We start from the raw sequence: 9,673 nt of genomic DNA on the forward strand, positions 1-9,673 counted from the left end.
ACCCGGCTCCGCTGTGATTTGTTGCTGTGCGGTCACGTGACTCAGCTGCACAACGTAACCCAGTGGAGTGTTATTTCAAAAGTAGCGCCAATCTCCTTTTCCTAAACTCTTTTCCTTGGCCTCGATGAAAACGTCATCGTGGGGAGGACAACTGCTGAGATGTCAGGGAAAGAGAGGAGCGGTGCTGAGAATTGGAACAGCCTTACGCTCGTCTCTCTGTAACAACGTGACACCGGATGTCCGCCTGTTGAAACTACATTGTGCAGAAGATGGACTACAAAACAAACATCTTACTTCGTCACAATGTGTTCTAACCCTGTTGTTTTATGGAGGTTATATAAACAGGAACAGCCTGTTAAAAATATTGCTTCATTATTGAGTTTGAATTTTAAAGAAGAACAAACAGTTAGGGTCAGATTTACTAACATCTGCAGCAGGTCAAACACGTCTTTTGATGTTAAAGAGCTGCTAGGTTTACTGAAGAGACTGTCCTAAAACTCTCCAGTCAGTCCTCAAGCTGTGTTTTGAGGTGAGCCCCACTTATTTTTACTTATTTATAGCACAGCAAAGAGTCAGCTGTTCACAGATGCTCTCCAGCTGATTTTTACTGAACTGAAGTGGCTTCTTCATAGAGAGATTAAAGCACACTGTTAGTAGATCATCCTGTAATTGTGACATCACAATAATTTGCCTCACTTTACAAATCTGTAACTTCTATAACATATAAAATTAAATATATAATACAATAAGTACTTTGTGAAGGACTTTGCTGACATCTTGGCTGAATACATGCCAAAATATGATTGTGTTCCTATTGTTGGGGGTTTTGATATTCATGTGTGTTGTCCTGATATGCCCATTGCAAAGGGCTTTTAAGGCCTTACTGATTCTTTTAATGTGGTGCAATGTGTGACCTGTCCCACACATGAATGTGGACACACACTTGATCTTGTTTTATCTCATGTTTTGTTTTGGTTTTTTTTGTTTTGTTTTTAATGTAGAGATTTGTGATGCTGTGTTTTCTGACCACAGTCCTGTGATGGTTGAAGTTCCTCTTGCCTGTACCTCAGTTAAACCTCACGCTGCTGCTCGGCGCTGACGAGTTTTTAACTCCTCCCTTGCTGAGCAGTTTTCATCAGTTTTAACCAGAACTGCAAAATCCCAGATTTTTAATGCAGCCAGAACTGAGCTCATGATTTTATTCCACCTGCCAGACTGCTTTGGACTGCTTTGCACATGGCTTAATTAAAATCCAGCCATTCTAAAACTAAATCTGAGCCCTGGCTGAACGACACGACCCGAGCTGTCAGACACGAGTGCCGTCGAGCTGAGCACATATTCAGATGTAGCCCCAAAATTTTTACACACTGTAGTCAAACACCTGTTTAAAAAAAACCTGTTCTCGATCTTACGATTCTTGCAAATTACAGGCCTTTCTTCTAACTACCTTTTCTTTCCAAAATTCTTGAAAAGAGAGTTGACAGTCAATGAATGACCTTCCTGAAAAAGCAAAATGTTTTACACGTTTTCAAATTTGGTTTTAAACCCTTTCATAGGCAGCACGGTGGCATGGTGGTTAGCACTGTTGCCGCACAGCAAGAAGGTCCTGAGTTCAATTCCACCATCAGGCCGGGGTCTTTCTGTGTGGAGTTTGCATGTTACAGATGATGAGTTCAAACAGGTGCCATTCATACAGGTAACGAGTGGGGGACAGAAAAGCGTCTTACAGAAGACGTTACAGGTCTGTGAGAGCCAGAGATTTTCCTTGTTTGAGGTGACCAAATACTTATTTTCCACCCTGATTTACGAATAAATTCTTTACAAATCCTACCATGTGGATTCATGGATATTTTTTTCACATTCTGTCTCTCACAGTTGAAGTGTACCTCTGGTGCAAATTACTGACCTCTGTCATCATTTTAGGTGGGGGAACTTGCACAATCGGTGGCTGACTAAATACTTTTTTGCCCCACTGTAAGCACTTCCACGCTTTAAACGCTGCATGGTCCTACTTTCTCCTGCACTCCATATTATCCTGCACTCCATATTATCCGTTGTTGATCTGCATACGTCTGCTGCTGCCACGAACGTCGCATGCTCATACGTCATTGTCACGAGACACTCTCACAAACAAAATCACGGTTTAGTAACACAGTAAGGCAGCATGCTTATGGGAAATGCTCTTCCTGGGATCTTCCTTTCCAATGTACGATCACTCAGGAATAAGACAGACGAACTGGCCCTGATGAGAAGCATGAACAGAGACTTTGCCTCCTCCTGTGTGTTATGTTTTACGGAGACGTGGCTCTGTGAGGACATCCCGGACAGCGCGCTAAAGCTGGATGGTTTTCATCTGCTGCGTGCGGACCGGCAGGCCGCTCTCTCTCTGGTAAGACCAAAGCTGGAGGTGTCTGCTTCTACATTAATAGTGGCTGGTGCACAGATGTAACAGTGATTGCTCAGCACTGCTCTTCCTCTCTGGAATACCTTTTTATTCACTGCAAACCGTTTTATTCTCCGCGGGAGTTTGCTTCATTCATCCTGGCCGCTGTTTACATCCCGCCAGATGCGGATGCGCAGGCAGCTCAGTGCGCACTCGCGGAGCAGATTCTCCACACGGAGCGGACATTCCCGGACTCTCTCATCATTGCTCTTGGGGACTTTAACAAAGCCAATCTGAGCCATGAGCTTCCCAAATACAAGCAGTATATTAAATGCCCGACCAGAGAGGAGAGGACATTAGACCACTGTTACAGCACGATCAGCGGGGCCTATCGCGTGGTACCCCGCGCTTCACTCGGACTTTCTGACCACGTCATGATCCACCTAATCCCCGCGTACAGACAGAGGCTGAAGCTCTCCAAACCTGTCGTGAGGACCAAAAAACTGTGGAGCAACGAGGCTGTGGAGGAGCTTCGCACGTGTTTGGAGTCTACAGACTGGGACACAATGAAGGCTGCTTCTAACAGCTTGGACGAGTTTACGGACACTGTCACCTCCTATATCCACTTCTGTGAGGACAGCATTGTGCCATCACGCACCAGGGTGAGTTATAACAATGACAAACCCTGGTTTACTCCTAAACTCAAAAAGCTGTGGCTGGAAAAGAGAAAGGCGTTCAGAAGCGGAGACAGAGACTGCTACAGAGAGGCCAAGTACAGGTTCACTAAAGAAGTGGACGTTGCTAAACATCAGCACTCTGAGAAGATGCAGCAGCAGATCTCAGAGAATGACTCGGCCTCTGTGTGGAAAGGTTTTAGGAATATTACAAACTACAAGCCTAAAACCCCCCACTCCACTGATGACTTGCTCTTGGCCAACACCCTTAATGACTTTTACTGCCGTTTTGACGAGCCATCAGGCAGCCTTCACACCTCCAACGGCCCCAACAATAGAGACACTTTGGACACTCATTCCCCCACCTCTCCCCCCTCCATAGAGCCATCACCACCTTCAAACACTTCACCTACAACACCCCCCTCCTCACCCCACACAAAAGAGGATTTCACACCACCCCCTCCCACCACAACTCTTCATATTCATGAAGCAGATGTGAGGAAGCAGTTTAAGAGTCTGAATGCTCGAAAAGCTCCCGGCCCAGACGGTGTGTCTCCTGCCACCCTCAGACACTGTGCAAACGAGCTGGCCCCAGTGTTTTCTGGCATTTTCAACTCCTCACTGCAGGCATGTCATGTGCCTGCCTGCTTCAAGTCCTCTACCATAATCCCTGTCCCCAAGAAACCTAGGATCACTGGACTAAATGACTACAGACCCGTGGCTCTGACATCTGTGGTCATGAAGTCATTTGAGCGCCTGGTTCTCTCCTACCTCAAGACCCTCACGGCCCCCCTCCTGGACCCCCTGTAGTTTGCATACAGAGCCAACTGGTCTGTAGATGACGCCATCAACATGGCCCTACACTTCATCCTGCAGCATCTGGACTCCCCAGGAACCTACGCCAGGATCCTGTTTGTGGACTTCAGCTCTGCCTTCAACACCATCCTTCCAGACCATCTCCGAGACAAGCTTTCCCAGATGAATGTGCCTGATCCCATCTGCCGGTGGATCACTGACTTCCTGACGGACAGGAAGCAGCATGTGAGGCTGGGAAAGAATGTCTCGGACTCCCGGACCATCAGCACCGGCTCCCCTCAGGGCTGTGTTCTTTCTCCTCTGCTCTTCTCCCTGTATACTAACTGCTGCACCTCCACCCACCAGTCTGTCAAGCTAATCAAGTTTGCAGATGACACCACCGTTATTGGACTCATCTCGGACGGGGATGAGTCTGCCTACAGGAGGGAGGTTGAACGTCTGGTGTCCTGGTGCAGCCACAACAACCTGGTGCTGAATGCCCAGAAGACAGTGGAGATTATTGTGGACTTCAGGAAGCACACAGCCCCACTCCCCCCCATCATCCTGACTGACACCCCCATCACCTCTGTGGACTCATTCCGCTTCCTGGGTACCACCATCACCCAGGACCTGAAGTGGGAGCCCACCATCACCTCCGTCATTAAGAAAGCCCAGCAGAGGATGTACTTCCTGAGGCAGCTGAAGAAACTCAACCTGCCAACACGGACGATGATGCAGTTCTACACTGCAATCATCGAGTCCATCCTCACCTCCTCCATCACTGTGTGGTACGCTGGAGCCACTATCAGGGACAAACAGAGACTGCAGCGTATTGTGCGCTCTGCTGAGAAGGTGATTGGCTGCAGACTCCCATCTCTGCAGGACCTGTACACCTCCAGGACACTGGGGCGTGCAGCTCGGATCTCAGCTGACCCTTCTCACCCTGGACACAGTCTGTTTGACCTGCTCCCCTCAGGCAGGAGGCTCCGGTCCATTCGCACCTGAACCTCTCGCCATAAGAACAGTTTCTTCCCTCTGCTGTCGGACACATGAACATTAACCGTATGACTGTTCCCACCACTAACAGATGACCCTACGCTGTGTTCACTGCATCATTCCATGTTTGGCACTGATCACCACCTGCACTCATGTATATATCATGTATATATCTATCTACTTAGCACTTTTAATTCTTATTCTCATTTTTATTTTCATGTCTATTTAAGCGTAATTTATGACACTATGTTTGCACTGAAGCACCGCAGCAATTTCCTAATGTTGTAAACCTGCTCAACATTTGGCAATAAAACCCTTTCTGATTTTGATTCTGATTCTGAAAGTAACAGTAATCTAATTACTTTTTTGCAATACTAATCCCTTACTTAACTCGTTACTTGAAAAAGTAATCCGATTACAGTTACACATTACTTATAACGCATTACTGCCCATCTCTGCTGATGACTGACTGGAACAGTATGATTCACATTTTACATTAACACCATCCTCACACATGGTTTACATATGGCCACTAGAGGGAGATGTTGGACTTTAAACACTAACATGGATACAAGCAGATCATCAGTGATGCTTCCTCAGTGTGATGACTCCTCCCTCTCTGCTTGTTTCTTCTTTCCCCCTTTCTTATTTCCTGTTGTGCATATCATTGATTTCCCTACTGAGCTCTTCTCCTCGTCTCCTCCATCCTCCTGCCCATGACTGGATTGCCAGATTACTAATAATGTTTTGATATCAATTAAATATGACTTTTGACACAGCTTCATCATAATTAGTTGTGTTAAAACACAACTAGAGCTTTATTTCAAGTTTTCAGATGTAAAAGTGCTCATGGCACGTTTTATATTTAGGGACACTTTGAATTAAATTCACAACACAGACAGATGTCACAAATGCTACACCTCTACATCGTGCATCATAGGTGCTCTGGTAAGCCCTGACATGGTATTTTGAATTGATTATTTTTGTTGTAAAAATTTGTCTTTGGTATGTTTCCTGTTTTATTTTGGAGTTTTACTTCTTTAAGGCAGAAGAAGTCACTTTGATGATGATGAAACGTTTCTCCAGCTAAAAACGCTGTGTCCAGAGTTACACTGGATCATCTCTGCAGCAGGAGGACAAATGAGCACCTGATGTGACAAACATCTTTCTTCTTACTCCTTCCTTTAAAATCACAGCCTCTGAACTGAAACAATGTTTTTCATGGTTCTCCTGTGAAGTATCTAAGCTTTTCTTGTCACAGACCCACATAACCAACATCCACCATCACATAATGAACCAGAGGAGTGTGAAAGCAGGCTGATTTTCCAAGCACCGAGCTCCTTCGAGTCCTTCACTTCATTATTATCTCCAACTTCACCACATACAAACTGACAGATTAGTGTGCACTGGGTTAAACTGTCTGGTTCTGGCACTGACATGAAAAAAACAGGTTCAACATCATAATCAGAAGTTAAATACGTAACTTTGTTTTTTCTCAGTGGGCTGGATTCTGAGAATACGTTTTACAACTTTATTGGTATCTACATGCATGAACGCAAGACAGCGATGATAAGAAAAAGGAGATGTGAGTGGTCCACGTGTAAAACGCGCAGCCCCAAGTTTTAAACCAGCCTCGTTTTCACTTTAATGTCTGGCTGATGACGCATGAACCATGTGTGAGACGTGTATTTACAGCTAAATTAGAGTATGTGAATAAAGTGTGTCTGTGTGACTCTCTGGGTGAAACTGAGAGAGTGCCAGTGGGTTTGTGGGGTGATGCGACCGGAAATCTGCTGCATGAAACTGATGAAAAATCCACTTTCTTTATGAGACAGAAAAAGAGAAAGCAGGAAGGAGGTATTTGTGGCTCTGAGAGACAAAGTGAGGGAGATCAACCTGCGGCTTTTCCTTCCTGCTCATCTTTAAACTAAAAAATAACACAAATGAAGGTTTGTGGTGTGATGGTGATGCATATTTGTACGTCCCAAAGTTCTGGTCGAAGCATTCGTTGGAAATTCAAAAGAAGCTGTGAAAACCTCCACGCCTGAAGACTTTGAAGAAACACCCACCAGCGTGTGAACACTATGCTCATTCCTTTCCGATGAACAGCCCACTGAGAACGACAAGCTGAGCCTGCTGTTCACGTGTTTTTTTCTCATTCGGCTTCCTGTACGTTAAGACCGAGTCTGACAACAGGAAGTTGCAGCGACCTGAACCAAACCTCAAACAGCGAGGTGTTTGAGTTTTCAGTACCACGAAGATCGACTCAGACGCTCGCCTGGAGTCTCTGAGGCTGCTGAGAGACGAGGAAAAAGCCATCTCAGAGTTTGAGGCTGTTTCTGTTCCACCTTTAGGAAGAAGTCAGCCAGTTTTCAGACGAGGGATTCAGTCGACCGGATCTCGATTCATGAGTCTTCGTTCCTCGTTTGGTAAGAATGAAAAGTCTGTAACAGGCAAACTTGTAGAAATCCTTCTGCAATCGAAAACGGGCGATTTAAGAAAAAAATTATGGGGGGTTGGAACCAAACTGGGCCTATAGTGTATTTAATATCACTGCTGAGAATAAGTGTGAACTTTGACTACAAAAAAATGAGAAATTAAAGATATCACCACCACATTTACCTTTAAATCTCTTTATTTAGAAGCAAAACAACTGAATTATTTGTGTGCTATTCTCAGTCTCGTGTTCTCCTCTTATGGACCGAAACCACACAATCGTTGGCTTTTTCTTCATTTTCATATTTCTCTATTTTTCCTTTAACTGAGCTCCTTTTTAGTGTAATTTCTTACCTTTCTGAGATTTGATTTTAACCTTTTGTTGCTCTCACACAACAATTTTCTCGATTTCTTCTTGTTATTTAATAAGAAATCGTCTCAAAGTGCAGCAGTACAACAGAGCATCTTTATAAATGTCAGACTCAGGAAACCATCTGAGTTTTTTTTTTCCATTTCCTGTTCAGTTTCCTGTTTGCAGCACATCACTTCTCTTTAAGCTTCATCTCTGCAGCCAAAGCTGATCAACAGGAGGCTCTGAGACTCAGTGAATATGAGAAAATGACTCACTGCCTGTGTAACATGCTCAAACCTCTGATTCATTCAGAGAAGGGGGGGGGGGGGGGGGTCGGCTGATCTTTTGGCTGCTCCTTATTTTTGTCACAGCAGTTTCAGCCCATTCGACAAGCTGAAATAAGAAGCTTTGCAGACAGTCAGGAATGCGTGTGACAGCGAGCAGCGACATTTCTGGGACTTTGGGGCTCGTGTAAAAGCAGAGGATCTGCTGCTCTCTCTTATTTGGCTCCCTGAGTTTCAATGCTGATGCAGTCTGCTGGTCTTCGGCGGCTTCTTAAAAAGCTGCCCGTGGATCAGGATGCTGACTGTGAAGGTTTTTATCATTTTTGCTGCCATTTTTAGTTTTGCCGAAATTTTGAAACAGCCTGTTTACACATGAAAACTAACAAAAATGAAAACTACCAGATCAGATTTTTAAAGATCCTTGAAATATCTAGTTCTGAAGTCTTGTTGAAGTTTGTAGGGATTCTCTGGGCAGTAAATATTAAACCCATTATCAGGCTTCATAATCGGGGCCTCTGACTTCCTGACTTATTTTCATGAACTGAACACCATCTGACTTCCTCACAGATCACCCTGAGTATGTATGAAAAAAGTCAGCAAAGGTAGGTTTTCTGACTGTTAGAGGTAGAATGTAGCTTATTTACTCTACTACTAAAGTACACCTTTAATGTACTTGTACTTCGATCAAAGTACTTCTATGTTCTGCTGCTTTCTAAACATTGGGTGGGTGTACTCCAAAACATTAATTTTAAAGCTTTTCGCACTTCTTATTTTGCAGATTTTCAAATAAAAATCCAAATAAAGCAGTGTAGAGGTCAGTAACTTATGCCAAGCATAAATCATGTTTGTTTTCTTTTACGGTGTTTTCTGGTGTGATACTATGATCCTGATAACACATTGTTTAAATAAAATACTCTGTTCTAATCTTATTATCAAAATCCAGTCACGTGACCTCATCTCTCGTTAGTCTTAAAGTAGTTGGCACATGGGTACATGCTAATGTGAAGAAAATGAGATAAAAACATTGTGTGATTGCATGTTTATTACATATTACCGGACACGGGTTTTACTGAGATAATTCAGGCTTTTTCTTCTTAAAATCAGCCGTTGAAAAAAAAAATTTTCTCCGGACTTCCTCCATCGCTGCACACTCAAACAGAGACGGAAACTAACTAACTAAGACTCTAACGTGTCTGACTGATCATCAGGTAATAGGCAAATATCAAAAAAAAGTTTCTCTCAGTGAGAGTGTGAGCTTAAAGATGTGGCTGTAGAGTCTTTCCTGTCGTCTGCTCTTACTCACCCACACTTTAGTGTCGAGATCTTTGCGTTAGACATGAGTTGGTGGAACAGATTAGGCTTTCGTTTGCTCTTCCCCCCCACTCTCTCACCCCCTCTGTGGGCAATCTGTCACCAGGGGTAATCCTAAAGTTTGGGCGGCCCCATCAATAAGCTGCCTTCACTCCTCCTGGCCATAACCAGTGCTAAAAAACTGACTCTGACTTAGATTTTAGTAAATATTAATTTACTGTTACAAAACATAACTGCTATCTGTTCATTATTAATCTCATATTTTTATATTATTTAAGTAATTAATTTATAAGATTAAACTTTAAAAAAAGAACAATACAAATGTAAAATATGTCTTTATAAATCGAGGTATCAGATATTGCTATTTTGTCAAAGCTCAGGCATCCTCACTTGAAACTGGAACCAGAAACAACAATCTTTTCTTTACTTGCAGATCTTTTCT

This window comes from Rhamphochromis longiceps, linkage group LG3 (assembly GCF_057381845.1).
Source record: "Rhamphochromis longiceps isolate RC_006_pf linkage group LG3, R_longiceps_female_GT1.1, whole genome shotgun sequence".
Lineage (NCBI taxonomy): Eukaryota > Metazoa > Chordata > Actinopteri > Cichliformes > Cichlidae > Rhamphochromis > Rhamphochromis longiceps.